Genomic DNA, 16474 nt, shown 5'->3' on the forward strand with positions numbered 1-16474 from the left:
ATCGGTGAACACTCAAATGAGTGTTATCGGGGTGGAGCTGCCATTGGTATAAATGCAGGTGCTCAACAGAGAGACATTATTTTCTGAAATTCATTGTTTAACATGAAGCATACAGTTGCTTCTGTGTCAATAAGACTCGCTATCCTTTGCCCATGAATCACAACTTTGCCACGAAGTTGTGATTTCTTTCCATTGGTTGTTGTGTCACCTGTAGCTGGTATCAGGCTAATGACCTCTTGAGCTCATGATGCGGGTCTTTGGATTCTCTCATGGTGTCACAAAATGCTTTTGCTTGACCTTATCAGACTCGCTCTTTTGGGTACATTTTCTTCTGTGTCTGGGGGTCTTCATTTACAGGTACATCCTGACAAAATGATTCACCTTGCTACAAGCAGCGCAGGTTATTCTGCATGCTGGGCACTGGCCGCCTCTGTGTTGTTAGTTACTGCAGTATCCACAGGTCCCTGTGGGTTTTTTGTTCTGCCTTTTCTCTGTTATTTCTGGTGTTTCGGCTCCTGTCTCAACTGGTAAACTTTTGATTATTTTGGTAGTTAACGATGATACTATGTGCGCAGCTAGCACTGGCTAGTTCCTGCAACTGCCCCAGAGTGAGCATGTCTGTCAGAACAATTCTGATGTTTCTTTGTATCTCTTTTCTCATGTGTAATGAGTGCTCTGATTCCTTTGTCAACATTGCTAAACTTGCACATGCTTGCTAGGCCACTCAGTCTGCCATAGAAAGTGTTAATGGATTGCAATGGTCTCTGCTCACTTGGCGTAAGATGAATCGCTCGTAGTCTTTGCTTGTGCACTAAACTGACCATTTAGAGCTGCAGTTTAGTCTGGGTCAAGACTTGTGTGGGGAAATGCCAGGAACATTTTGTGGACTTCCTTGCCTATTAAGTGTTGTAATATGGATCTCTTCACTTCTAGGACTGTCTCTTTGGTGGTGGTAATGTAGTTCTCAAATTGAGTTACCTATGTGTTCCATCTAGCAGCTACTGAAGAGGGTGTCAAAAGGATGTCGAAGGGTGGAATTGCACCAGCAGCATTGTGAAGCATATTTGCCTTCTGTTTTTTTCCATGATATTGACCGCTGATGAAGGTGATGTAAAAGGGGAGTGTAACAATGAGGGCCGGGCAGCGCTTGCGGAGTTTCACTCCTCAGAATTCTGCGTAGTTTCTGAAAAACTCAGTGGAATTCGGGTGGAGTAGACCTCCATGTACTTTTTGGCATTCATCAACTATGGTAACAGTTCTGCAGAAGCGACCACATTTGAAAATAAAGTGAAGAATGCCGGTAGACAGATCGTAAAGCAGGGGGCAGAGGCAGGATGGAGGTGTCATGAGTGCCGGTCCTGCTATGGGGCACACGCGGGGACTGGCAGAGGAGTATAAAACTCCTTCGATCCGACACAGAAACGCTTTGTGTTCTATTGTCTGGGATTGAGCCTTTGTTTCCGGTTACGCACTTTTGTTCTTCCGGGTCATCGTGGGGTGTGGACGTTCCTGTATGGTGGCTCCAGCGGCACCAGGCGTCTCCTCGCGTCTTCACTGCTTGGCTGTCAGCATCCGTGGAGTCCTTCGGCGGTTCTGGCAGTTCCTTTGGCGCTGCAGTCCCAGCTCCAAATTCCTGTAAAACAACAAGATTTAACAGACCTGCAATATGGTAACAGAGCTGTTGTGCTGCACACAATTATATTATCTTTTTTACTCCTAATGCTTACCAGTGGGAGTTCACATCCTTGGAGACTCGTTTCTTTTGTCTTGCTTATTTAATTCAGAACGTTCCTGAAAAGATAAGGAACCCTATGTTACACGTTCCCTGATTATAAGGAGACTTTAACTTGTAAATGCATGATTTGTATCCAAATACTAAGGAGAGAATATCCTACTCTAAGATCCATCCCAGAGGCCATTAGGTGGGTGAAGAGTGTCTCCCTTCCTTGACTTTAAGTTTCCACCTCAATGTGCACTTAATTGATATTTATTGTTTTATTTTGCAGATAAGGATATAACCTCACTTGAACCTTTTCTGTTTCCTTTGTGGAAGAACGGAATAACTAGGTTCTTAAGACTTTTTCACGCTTTTCACAATAAACCTTTCACACTTAGTAAATATCTTTTTCTGACTGCCTTATCTCTTTTTAGGTAGAGATATCTCCTGGTTGCCTGGGCCATCCCATAGGTGAGGGACAACGTGGGACACATTATTAATTCATCACTGTTTCTTTACCTTCTACCCCTAGTTCACTGCCATATACTTTGATGTGGTTGGGTATGTCGGTGAACACGGGGAAGTAGGGATCTCACTTCCTTGCATGACACTCCTGCGGAAATAAGAGTAAAGTCTGACAGGGGGTATACTTGGAGGCCTGGATTACATTATATGAACTATGATGTTATGGTACAGAAAGCCCGGACGGGGGGAAAGTCAGGGTGTCAGTTAACCCTGGGACATGGTCTGGATGGAGGATAAGCCGGCATGGAGACCGGGCAGGCCGCGGTCCCACTTACCTTGATGTGGAAGCACAACAGCGCCAAATGTATGCAGTACGCTATGCAGACTGGTGGCAGGCTCTGCTGTGCCGTATGGCGCTCGTTGCCCTGCCGCTTGGCCCATTCCAAGCAGGTGGCCCTTCTACAGAGCGCCGTTGAAGAACATGCAGAGCTCAATGTTGCCCTGGAAGCAGGCATGGGCCGGCACCGCCATGTAGCCCAGCATGGGGTTCCAGCATGGGGCAGTGTGCTATGTAGCCCAGTAAGTGGTTCCACTGGCCACCGCTGACCCAGTCAGTGTAGAACAGCAGCCGCAGCTTCCACTCTAACTTATAGCAGTGACTGAGTGACAAGCGACAGAGTTGCAGAACTTTTCTCTCAACAACCTGCGATTATACATTCCTTTCCAAAATGGACCTTGCATTTCCGCCAATCAGAGTCGCGTTGCTGCTCGGTGCAAGCTAATGGGTGGGTGTTCTTGGCAGCATCCTCCTGGCAGTATGGTGTTACATAAATTATTTCAGGCAAGAGTTTTTTGTGGTAAACATGTAAGAACAGCATTCCTCTGGATTACTCACAACACCCACACACTCCTATAAATAAATTCACTTTAAAAAAGCTGTCTAGTTCTGCCGCTGAGGCTCCAATGAGGGCAGAATTTAGGGGTAAGTGGCACGTGCCGGCAAACTATGCTCCGCCGGCTGGTTTCTTTGCCAAACTCCATGCTCCACGCGGAGTGCCAAAAGCTGCGTGAACTCCGCCTGCAGAGCGCAGTTTACCGCACCCCCCTAGTAACAACACTGGTGCTTGTTGCTATGTTAATAGTCCAGAATGTGCTTTTCCTGATAGTTTGTGGTGCGTGATGTCACTGACCATGTCATGAATGATGTAATATGTGACATCATCAGCAATTGGATTGCGGGCGCGCGAGATGTAGTTAGTACAACTAACTATATCGGAGGAATTTCAATGGTTTTGTTCGGGTGAAATGTCCAGCTAACTATAACACCCCTAAAACCTATTGTTTTTTCAGGGAATTTCTAAGGTTTTTTAAATGCTAATTCCTAACTATATCAGGCCTGAAACCTTTAGTTTTTTCTGTGAATTTCAAAGTTTTTTTAAATGCTAATTCCTAACTATATCAGGCCTGAAACATATGGTTTTTTCAGTGAATTTCAAAGGTTTTGTAAATGACAATTTGTAATGTATTAATTGTAATACTGATTTTTTGTATACTGATTTACTACATTTTTTAAACTTTATTTTTAGATATATATTTTTTTAATTACATTATACATTACAATACAAAATATACTTTGTCAGAATGAATTACTTTAGTTTAAATACTTGGCAAATAGGCAACAGACTTTTAAGTACAGTAGTTACAGTTGTTGCAATGGGCAACACAATTTCAAACATAAAGCAACATTGAGCTCAATGTGAATTTCTAGTTAAATGCAATTAGTTACTTTATGGATTACTTTCCTAACCACAGGACTGGATCCTAGATTCAGTCTTTGGACATCTCCTGTAAACAGTTGAGTAAAAGCGTTTTGGTTACAGTAGTTATTTTTAAGGAATATTATTGTATTTTAAAAGTTGACACTTAGACCATTTTTCACATGAATCACCAATGTTATCCTATGGCAGAAAATGCACTTAGCAAGTAAGTAGTGTTATCGTTACTTTTTCTTACTCAGTGGTGGAGCCTGGATCCAGCACTGGCCAACCGCCTGTAAACAGTTGAAAGAATGTGTTTAAGTCATACAGACGATTTTTTAGGAATATTTTTAGTTTGTGAAAATAGACACAGAAAATTTTCTGGTGAAAACCACACAATGGATTCCTATGGAAGGAAATACAAGTTACTGGTAAGTACGCTTAGAATTACTTTTCAGAGTCAGTGTTGGGCTAAAAGATGCAGCCCTGGGTTCTCTCCTGATAACAGGTGAGTAAATCGGAATTCGTAGTTCGGCTGATTTTAGAGGAATATTTGTACAATGGTAAAGGAAGGGGGCGGGGCCTGAGGTGACGTGTGCAAACACGCCCTGTGGCACGTTTTAAGTTGGGGAATTAATTCCTCTTCAATCCTGAGGTCCCCTGGGGGCCAACTAGCCCACCAGGTACCTCCAGTATACGCCAGGAAGCTGCATTGCAGAGAGGTGTTCAGAGGCCATGCCCCTTTTTACAACACTCTGCAACGCAGCTCCATGGCGCTTACTGGAGGTACCTGGTGGGCTAGTTGGTCCCCAGGGACCCTCAGGATTGAAGAGGAATTAATTCCCCAATTTAAAACGCGCCACAGGGTTTAAAAACAAGCCCCGGGGGGGTGGCGGTCCCCGGGGCTGCGGGGGGGCCATGAGCCCCCCGCATACATTGAAATAAAGCCCCGGGGGTGGCAGTCCCCGGGGCAGTGTGGGGGGATTGGGACCCCCCCACACTTTTTTTTTTAATTATGCCCCCGGGATTTGGCTCCCGGGGGCAAATTAGAATATTCAGTGGGGGAGCCCGCGCTGAATTATTTAAAAAATTTCGGCCGAAATTCGCACTGGGTGAACGAATCTCGCTTTTTTTTTTTTTTTTAAATTATTTTTTTGGCCCTGGGGGTCCTTCTGGGACCCCCTGAGCAGGCCTAGGGGGTAAGGGTGTTTCTACCCTGCCCCCTTGTTGCGTTTTTCGCGTTTGTTTTTCAGGTTTCTTGTGCCTCGGTTCTACCGAGGCACAAGATGGCTGCCATCACTTCCTCATCTGGAGTGTTGACAGCCAATTAGAATACATTAGGGTGCGCGCTAGGTGCAGGGAGGGTGCGCGGATCCTCCGAGGCCATAGATATATCTATCTTTTTAACTGTAATTTTCTCAGGAACTACTGAACGGATTTACACCATTTAAGCACAAGGCACGAGTCTGAACTGAGGGCTACCTCTTTGCCAAATTTGGTGTAATTCCGTTCAGCAGTTCAGGCTGTAGCTGTGTCAACAGGTCCTATGGGAAAATGCATGGGGAAAACGAGTTTTGGGACCCCCCTTTTTTCTCGGCCCCCGCTTGACGAATCACCGTGGATAGGAGCGGACCGGAGCTTGCCAAAAGTTTGGAAAATTTCGCGAAGATTCGTCAATCGGCGCCAACGTTATTCCACATAGAATGTTGCGGATTTCCTATGGAAAATAGGTCCTAACTATATCTACCTACTGGCGACCGCCAGTAGGTAATGTCATTACTTATTGTCACCAAATAGGGTGCCTGAACCCTTCTGACAGCTTTGTTCTCCGAGACCGCAGAGACTGATTTACCCACTAGCAGGCAGACCTTGCTCTTTACTGAAAACCGCCTTGAAAAAGCCCAAGGCCAATGGGCCACATGGGCGAAACACGTGTCGGCTTGTTTGCTTTTTCTTTCGCAATTTATATTTGCATTGTCTACTAGCAATAAAAAAATTACAAGCATCTTCAATTGGAACTAAGTTTTTGAAGTTGATTCTCCACTGACGTGGACTAACTAAGAAGGCACTACCCTCCACCATTTCTCAACCTTACCCTTTCAATGGCTCTTGGGTGTAGCCATTCACGAGGACTGTGCCACATGTAAATTTAGGCCCTGACAACTGTAGCGCCGTAAGTCCAGAATTTTCCACCCATATAGCGTTTTCAACCAAATAGGGTGCATTGTTTTTTTTAGAAATGTCTCTTCAGTGCCCCACCTTCTATTATGCCCTTGTATCCAAGGAGCTGTTGGCATTATACCTAGAGCTAGGGATTTTCGTATTCCAGATATAATTGTGTGCACGTCACTAGTGCTTATCTTATTGTTAGACGAATAAGAAGGAAGCTTCACTCTCCTAGCATGCTGTGATTTAAAGCACTTGAGGGAAGCAAATCTGCCACTTCTAGGAGCTGGAGTATCATGCGAAAGTCGTTGCCAAAAATGTTGCCATTTTGGCAGGCTGTTATCATCATACAGAGAGTTCATTTGACAGGTTAATCACCTGTTATGTTTCATGAAATGATTACAAAGTGAAAGATTCTGAAGGCCTTTTGTTTACAAAGTCTACCTTGAGAACTTCTGGGGCATGCATTAACTTATCCCCTTTCATCAAATACTCAGCTGTCTCTATGCACAGTGCCAGAGATTCGTGAATTCCGGCTGCTAAGTGTACAAACCTTGCTAGGTTCCTGAGAGTCAGAGGAGGAGGAGGCAGCAAACTACTGTCTATAACAGGTTTTTCCAAAGTCGGTCCAGGGCAGCCGGATCCATGCCAGATTTTCAAGATAGCTACATTTATCTACATGTAGATTTGCTAAAATAATGGCATGGAGCCGACCCCCAGGACCGACTTTGGAGAACCCTGGTCTATAAGAATGCCGAAGCCGCTGTTATGTTTTTTCTGTACTAGAGTATCTGTCACAGTGTGTGGTCAATCTCACTTACTGCACTGCTCAGTGCCGGAGGGTTACAATCATGGGGAGCTGAGTCTACGGGCTGTCCCGAGGTCCTGCCAGCAGCCACCAGAGATGTGAAACACAACAGAAGCCACTGCTGATTGCAGATTCTTCCTTGGGGAGGACGAGCACAGATACAACACAAATGCACTATTTCTTGTGAAAAACACAACTATGCTCTGTCTGGAGTGAATAACATTATCTCCTTAACAGAAAAAGCTTAGGACACGAATTCAGTGTCTTTTCTATACCATCAATATTAGTTTTCTGTATAAAAGGATGCTAGCCCCTCACTCACAATAAGTGACATACTTCTGCATCAGGGATTGCTCCTCACCAGCAACCAAAGTTAGAAGGTGGGCTCTCCACAAGTTTGTTTTTGCTTGGTTTGGTTGGTTGGAGAGAAACTGTTTAGTGCTTTGTTGAGTTGTAAAGGTAATTTGTTTGACTCAGTGGGGGCCAATCAACAGTTAAAACTGGTTGGCTTAGAACATTCTTTATCAATAGCCTCTCTAGTACAAGATTTACAAAATGGACTCTGGGCGATTAGGACCTTCTAGTCCTATAGCCTGTGTCATATATGTCAGCATGTTTCTGTCTGCTAAGAGTGCCATGGGTGTGATGGGCCTTCATCAGGTACAAGTGACCCTGATCACCTTCACTATCTGACTGTCCTCCACTGGAAACCTAAGCTGGTGTGAAAGGAATAGGGGAAGGGAGAAGACTGCCTGTTCACAATGTAAACCCCAGTGGAGGATCAGTAATTCTTTGATCGCAAGAGGCTGATAGAGGCGTGTCGCTGTACATCCTGCCGCCCTGGTCCTGCAAGTATTGTTCCCCAATGCATATGAAGCATGCCAATTACAATGGGTGAGGTATTTGTGTCTTTTTTTTACAAAAAAAACAAGGATGATAAGGAAAAACACTGAATTAGTACCCTACGTGCCTTTTAAGAGATACAATTGTTCCCATTTGTGTTTTACATTGTGCTTTGCGCGGAATACTGTAAAACTCACCATCACCTCTTTCTCCCTCCATTTTTTTTGTCGCATCAGCATTTCCTGTGCCACAGGCAAAATGTAAACATCTGTGAAATGCAATTGGGTAGCCCAAAAAAGGAACCAGACCCCATCCAGCCAATGTCTGTAGAGGGCTCACCAAACGAGCCAGTGGCTGAAGAGGGCTGACCAAAATCCCCTTTCTGCATATTATATGCGTCATGTATGCTGTGTGTTGTGGTATTTATTGTCTGTTGTGTGATAACATGAATATTTTCCTTTATTCCATCCTACAGCATATACCCCGAATTTCCTTCCTAGCATGGTCTGCCGATTCACATAATTTTCATTTTTTTTTTTAATCATATGGCGCCTATTTTTGTCTGGGTCACTTAAGGCTTGAATGCTTTGCTCAGACGGAGCAACGCCAAATCGTCGACAAGGACAGGGGGCGTTGGCCAGCAGGAATATATTGCAATGTTCTGTTACAAAACTCAAATCGCTTATTCAAGCTGAAAGTGATTTCACCTGACTCTGTTGACCTTGCATTGTAGACGCCAGTATTAAACAAAAGTGAATGAGCCCTGTGGAATGATTAATCTGCCTGCGTGGCCCGGACAGACGTATCTGGGAAGGATTGACAAACGAGCATATCAGTCTGCCAGCGCGAGACAATATTACGTAACCGCCCAAATAACAACTAAGTAGCCCAACTCCATGAAATAGCACCCAGGTATCAATGGGTCTCGACGATTTCTGTCGTTCTCGTGCTGCTAAGCAATAAACGGTGTTGAGAAAAAGGCAAACGTGTTAAGAAACATGGGATGTAAATCCATGCATGAGTCAAGGAGAACCCACATCTCTGCCCGTCCCGAACGTCAGCCTCGCGCTTGTCGGTTTATCGCTGGCCTGTGTCGACATTACACAAGACCTTGCTGATAGGAGCGTGAGCTCAGCTGTGAAGCGCGGTCGAAGCAGTTTGACATCTACCGAATAACCTCCAACCCAGACCTGGCACAATGACATCTGGGGACAGTGTAAACTAATGCTGCTTGCAGCCTGGAGCCCTCTCCCGCGGATCCTACCCTACTTTCACGGGAATTGGAAATTAGTGGGGGTAGGGAGCATGCCAACACATTTCAGGTAGACAGTAAAGCAATCCGCAAACCTCCTTACGTCACAATTAATGAATTAAATAATTTGATGAACGAGGGATACCATGAACGTTTTCCATTGCACAAGGTTCCACAAGCTGGCTTTGGCAATGCATGTTTTGTTTTGTCATAATTTTGGCTAAATTTTATTGTTAGGGAAACTGCTAGGCCCTCATCAATCTAAAACAAGCATTGGCATAGGTCTCGCCTTTGGGACCCTTTAAGTGATTAGCTTGAACTATTGGCTTAGTCAATGTGTTTAAGCTATGTTGTAGACCAGTGTGGCTGCTGGCAATTTTTTCACCCAGAGAGACAAAGATATAAATGGTGTGTGTGTTTGTTGTTGATAGTGAGATAATGTAACCAAAACCAAGAATTAGTGAAAGTGAAAGAGGGGGAATAGATAGTGTGTGTTACATTGCCCGGTTACTCACCGGTAATATTCATTACTCCGAGTCCTAGTCTTCCCGTCCACACTGAGCACCTAGTCTGCTCCTCAGAAACCTAAAACCTAGCAGAGCTTTCAGCATTTCCCCCCCCCAATATGGCGCCACCAATCCAGTGAGGATAAAGGGGGAAGTGCGCAACATCACATCCTGAGAATACCAAAGAAACCCAGAAACCAAAAAACAATCACCACAAACAAAACCCTAGGGAGGGAGGGAAGGGCACAGGAATGGGACGGGAAGACGAGAACTCAGAGTAATGAATATTACCGGTGAGTAACCGGGCATTACCTCCTCGTCCTGTCTTCCCGTCCCATTCCTTAATAATGAGCCCATACCCAAGCACATGATGATTGAAAGAAAAAAGACCAGAGAATGCGTCAAACCGGTCAATTCAACAATAGAAAGCAGTACAAAACGTAAATCATGTACAGCAGACAAAGCAGGAGCGCGAAAGGCAGCCGAGGCTGCCAACCCCAACAGAAGTCGACAATGGGAAACAAAGGAATGGGGGAGAAGCCCATGTGGAAGCAGCACAAATGCCACGCAAGGAGGCACCCACAAACATGGCCCAGGAGGAGGAGACCCCCGGGAGGACCCACCCCGGACCGAAGAAGGGAGGGGACAGTGCGCAGACCCGTAGGCCGAAATAACAGCACCCAGGACCCAACGAGTCAAGATGGACAAGGAAGGACGAAGACCTGTCCCAGAGAGGCTGTAGGAGCCAAACAAGGAAACAACCTCCCGAAAACCACAGCACCGGTCCAAACAGATGCAAAGAGCCCACAGCACATCCAAAGAACGGAGAACCACCTCACCCGGGGAGGATGGGACCGGAAAAAAGACAGGGAGGACAACAACCCCCTGACAGAGGAAAGAGGACAAAACTTCGGGCAGAAAAAACTGACCAGGACGGAGAACGACCTTGTCAGAGCAGAAACGCAAAAACGGGGGGAAGCCAGTAAAGCACCAAGCTCACCAGCCCGCCGCCCAGAAGCAAAGGCCACCAGAAAAAGAACCTTAGCAGAAAGGAACTCAAGGTCCACCGAGAGCAGACGCGCAAAAAAGGGGCCCGTCAAGGCCAGGAGAACCAGCGGAATATCCCAGGCTGGCACAAGAGAGTGAGAGACAGTCCGCCGAACCAAAAAACTCTGCAAGAGGCGAGCCATCAAAGGAGAGACAGAAGACACAGAGGAACCCTGAAAAGCCAGAATGGCAGCCCATTGTTTCCAGAGCACGGAGACAGCGAGCCCCAGGACAACTCAACCCGCAAGAAGTCCAGCATCTGCACAGCCTCACAGGAGGAGGAAGACAGACCCATCCCAAGGCAGCTGGAGGAGAAGGGCATCCAAAGACAGCCGCAGGACTTCAAGGCGGAAGGGCGCCCAGACAACCGGAGGCACCGGGCAACCACAACAGAACAAACCCTGACCCAACAATCTCAACCTTCCAAGTGCCAGACCCTCAGCCAGAGGCGGCGCAGGGAGGACACATGAGGAGCTCGCAGAGGGGAGGAACACAGGGGAAACTGCTAATGGGGGCACACAGTCAAAGACAGAAGAAGGGGAGACCGAGGCCGACGGAACCACTCCGGAACCAAAGAACCTCTGCCCGGTCCAAGCGAATCTCCTGGAGGACCCGGGGAGCAAAGCAAACGGCTGGAAGGCAAACAAGAGTCCCAGAGGCCACCGAATGGAGAAAGCGCCGATCGCCCAGGCCAGCCGAGAGGGAACGAGGCAGCAAAACTGAGGAAGAAGGGCCGTCTCCTCCGGGGCAAACAGATCCAGCCATGGAAGGCGGAACCAGAAGACAAACTGATTGAACAGAAGAGGGGACAGACACATGGTCACAGAGGACGGGAACACTCAGTCCATAGAGCCCGCAGGCCCATTCACCATCCCCGGAAGATAGACAGCCGCCAGAGTCCGTGCAGCCCAAAGACCGAACGCCCCGGAAAGAAGAAACAGAGACCGGCACATGCCCTCCAGATGAGCCACGTAGGCCCGAACAACCTGATAGTCAGCCCGAACAGAGACAGCGCGACTCAGAAGGAGAGGAGTAAACCACAGCAGAGCCAACAAAACCGCCCGAAGTGCCACCAGTTCGAGGACCGGAGAGACCCGAATCGGGACCACCGACCCAGAGCTGCAGAAGTACCCAAGACCGCACCCCAACCCACGGCACCGGCATCGGTCGACAACACCACCACAGCCGGAGGAGGAACCCCCAGAAAGTGAATGAGGGGACAACAATCAATGGAAAGCAGCCCGAAATCCTGGTGTGACAGGAATTAGAGTGCCGTAGCCGGAGAGGCAGGATCCCAGTGGGCCAGGCCGTGAAGCAGGAGGGGATACAAATGCAGATGGGCCCAAGGGAGGAGATGCAGAGAGTAAGCCATCTCCCCTGGACTCCGCAACCATAGCCGGGCAGAAACCGGGGACTGGAACAGAAGCCACAAAAGGGACGAAAGAAAATCAACCGTCCCACCCGGGAGAGGAACACCAACCCCAGACCCATACGGAAGAGAGCCCCCAGGAACATCAGAGTCCGGGTGGGCAGCAGGGAGGATCTCCGGAGAGTGACAAGGAACCCACAGGACTCCAGAAGACGACAGTACCTGGACCACATCCGACCAATGGAATGTAGAACATCCACCAGAGGGGCCAAGAGCCACATTAAAACCCTTGGCGCCGATGAAAGGCCGAAAGGAGGCACCCGGAACAGAAAGAGCCGGGAGTCAACAGAAAAACGGACAAACTGCTGATCCACAGGACGCAGAGGGATGTGCAGAGAGGCACCCAGCAGGCCAGTGAAGCAAGGAAAACCCAGGCATCACCAGAAGCAGGATAAACAGCAAAGTCACCATTCTGAAAGTACGCCAGGGAACGAAGCGAGAGACTCTGCAGAACCAAAACAGGGCGCAGGACCCCCACGACAGCCACCACTTTCAACAGAAGGCGCAGGCCCACCAGAAAAGCCACCCGCTGCAGAGGGTGACGAGGCAGAGGAGCCTCCCAGATGGCCGGTGGGGGAGGAGAGGAAAACTCGACCCGAGAACTGGCTGACACAGGCAGCACCGTTCAGACATCACATCGGAGAAGGAGCAGAGGCAGAACTACCCGCCTGGGCCCGGGACTTGTCACCACCAGGGGCCCCCGGCCACGACTCCCAGAAGCAGCCGCAGTATCACACAAAGTGCGAAAAGAAAAGCCCCATAAATAGCGTACCTGCAGCTCCATGAGGGCCAAGAGAGAGGAGGCATCCACCCCGCAAAAGAAGAGACCGGGCCGGATATCCAGCAGCAGGAACTGGACCAAGCAGCATGAGTAGGACGGTGCCCCAACAGTAACATTGGAAGCAGCGTAGGAACGCTCCACCACCCCCTCCAGCCACTTAACAACAGCATCAGAAGGAAGGGTTGACTGACTGAGGGAATCCACATCCTCACACACATGAGGAAGCATCGTGCGCACAGCGCCATGCCAATGGAAAGACCCAGGATCCAGCCGGTGACATCAAACAAAAAAGGCACCCTCCAGGACATCCTGCACAGGAGGAGCGAAACCCAAAATGCCACGCACATGGTCAAGCAAAGCAGGGAGCTCAGCACCCCGAACAAAGCGACCGGGCACACAATCCCCACAGCGACAGCCGAAGGGACATGCTGGACTAGAGACCCACGAGGCACTTAGGCAGGAGGGCCAGCTGCCTCCCGAGCCCGGAAAGCAGCAGCAACCGTCCCATTAAAAATGAGGCGCATCCAAACCAGGAGCAGCAGAGCCAGAATTACCTCAGGCCATGGCAGCGCAATAATAGTGTAACAGGTGAAGAACAGGCACCAAACACAACCAACAGAGGGCGGGGACCAACAGAAAAAAAGAACGTTCCAAAAGAAACAAAGTCCCGAGGCACCTGACCACCCTCACAACAAGGAAAGGGGTGTAAGTACAAAACGTAATTGCCCGGCCGCCCGAAAACCCCAAAGGGAGGCTGGAAACCCAACAGGATGCTCCGCGCCGCTGGGTAACAACAGAGGACCCACGCCCGCGAGACGGGACGGCCAGAAGAGAAGCGTCCGCTAGAGCAGGCCGCGTACATGTATAATAAAGAATCACTAGCAAGGGCCATTTGAATCTCTGAGTGTGAACGCCACGTGAAATGAAATGGCATATGAAAAACCACTCAGCTGCACCAGGCGAGGCTCAAACGCACAACCTCGGCATGACTCAGTGCAAGCACTGCTGAATAAGAACAGCGAGCAAACCGAGTGCGCCACTGGATAAAGAAATTGGCAATGCCTAAAATTTTCACCGAGCACACAGAGCATTCGAAATACCAGGAATTGAACACTTAACTTTAGAGCAAGCGTCTAAGACCGTAAACACAAGGCCAGAGTGACTCTGCAAGTGAAGGGGAATGGTACAAAAATCAACAGCACACGGCATCCCCAACAGGGAAAGCAAGCCAGACGAACAGGCACAAGCAGCCGCTAGAGCGGGCCGCGCAAACCAGCAGCAGAACATGAAACCATGAACATGCAAACTAAAAGAAAAGCGGACCACTACAGCAGGCTGCCAACGAAAAGCACAAAATACGGAGAAACAGTACTCACCCGACCAACAGCTCCGCTAGGCAAAAAGAACCTGACGGGAGTCAGAAAAAAAAACAGGATGTGATGTTGCGCACTTCCCCCTTTATCCTCACCGGATTGGTGGTGCCATATTGGGGAAAGTGCTGAAAGCTCTGCTAGGTTTTAGGTTTCTGGGTAGCAGACTAGCTGCTCACTGTTAAGGAATGGGACGGGAAGACAGGACGAGGGGGTAATGAGAGTGAATGCAGGAGATATTAATTGAAATAGAGGAAGTGTGTGAGTGAATGTGAGATATAGAAAGAGAGAAGGTAGAAGAGTAGAGACTGAGAGAAAACAGAGGAGTATACCGGAAAAATAAAAGTTGAAATTATCGTAATTAGAGGCCTATATAAAAAAAACCTAGACGTAGCTTTTAATTGTTGTGCCTCATTACAGCAGGGCTGTCTCCATCCTGTAGCTCCGAGTAAACATGTAAAAGAAGTGTAAACGACTGACATTGAAGTGAGATAAACAGAGACAAAATAAAGCTTACTGACGCACAAACATTAACTGAAACCTGCGTCTCCACCCCTCTACACCAAATGTAATTCAAGAATTTTTTGTTATAATGTATGTAATAATTTTTGTCCCTAAAGCAAAAAGTTGTTAGACTGCTTTTTTGGGAGTTTTTATAACGGAAACTGGAGACCAAAGGAATTAGCACTCTTTAACATGAGCACTAGTTACAATACAAACAAAAACATTTATTTTTAGGCACGGGGAGATAATGGGGCATATTTACTAGCTGGCGATAAAAAATTATCGCCGCTTTTGCGGCCAATTTCGGCCGAAAGCGGCGATTAGCAAGGCCAGGCTAACGCGTGAAACCTTGCTTTAGCGTGGGGATTCGTAACGCCCAGCTTTGCATCTCTAATGAGATGCAAAGTGGGCATTCCTGACCTAACATGACAGGAGAAATGTCGCTAAGCGACATTTCTCCTATCATCAAGCCCCACGCTATGAAGCATAGCGGCAGGAAAAGTAGTGATAACCCCTGTTATCGCTACTTTCCTTACGCCTGCTTCAGGACTGACTTAGCCATGATATCCTATGGATGGTGGATATCATGGCTAAGTTTGAGAGTCCCTATCAGCAAGCTAACGCCACACTACGTTTCCAGCGATAATCTCACGTTAGGCAGTTAGCTTGACGATTTTTATCGCTGAGGAGATAAGCGTTGCTAATAGCACGCTATCTCACAGATAAAAATCCACGTTACCCGGCGATAATTATCCTCACGCTAAGAGCGCTGAGCGATAATTATCGCCGGGTGTTGCTGATATGCCCCTAAGTAATTTGCCCAAAAATAAAATATGGAGCTTCCCGAGAAGATTTAAATATGGGTTCCCAGTTAAAAAAATTCAGCATCTCTAGCCGTAATCTGCCCTTACAACGATGTCCAAAAAGTAAGAGATGGCACGTTATTGCATATACTGTAAGTGCTGGAACAGTGTCAATAGCATAGCAATTTTGGCTTTATGGGCAATCAAGTGGCACTGTTTCATTTTATTTTTATTGTAACATTTGTCCAAAAACATACATTTCCAGATAAAAGATTTTGCCTGCGCGCGTGAACTGAAGGCTCCTGACTGTGCGAATAAAAACAGTTAAAATAGGTTAAAAAAAACAATGTACTCCAGCTAAGTAGATGTGAACAGTACATTATTAGAGTTGCGAACTCGGCACTAACACCACCTATTTTTATTACTATGTTTAAGTATAAGGCACATTAATTTCACCTTCTCTCTGGTAAATTGTCATATACTGTTGTGCAGCATGTGATGCACTGGACATTTAAATGCAGATTTTAATGCGATGTGCAACTTTGTAGAGGTCAAAAACCCGCTGTAATAAAGAGAGCGATTATAGCAAATGAATTCAATAAAATACGCTGGAACTCTCAATCCCTGTGAGACTGCTAAATTAAATGCTCAGGGTGGCACTTCATTTGCAAATGAATGTAAACTTGGTGAAGGAACATTCTACCTCAGACTCATAGATGATGATATGCTAGCACTCTTTAAAACATAGCCAACTTGATTAACCAGATAAACGAGTGACACAAACCAGGAAGCAGATGTGTGCCAACAGCTTATTGCAATATCATTCTTAGGGAATCAGCATGTCGGAGGCAAACTTCTACCCTTGGCAACTATATTTGTTGGTTACATCACTTAACCCGTAATTTCCATCTGTCCATAGGCTCAATATTGAATCTACACAGTAGTAAAAAGTGGGGGAAAGCAAAGTAATGATGATGCAGATGGTAGATCCATTACACATAATAGCACTATATATAGCAGTATTCA

This window comes from Triturus cristatus, chromosome 6 (genome assembly GCF_964204655.1).
Source record: "Triturus cristatus chromosome 6, aTriCri1.1, whole genome shotgun sequence".
Classification (NCBI taxonomy): Eukaryota; Metazoa; Chordata; class Amphibia; order Caudata; family Salamandridae; genus Triturus; species Triturus cristatus.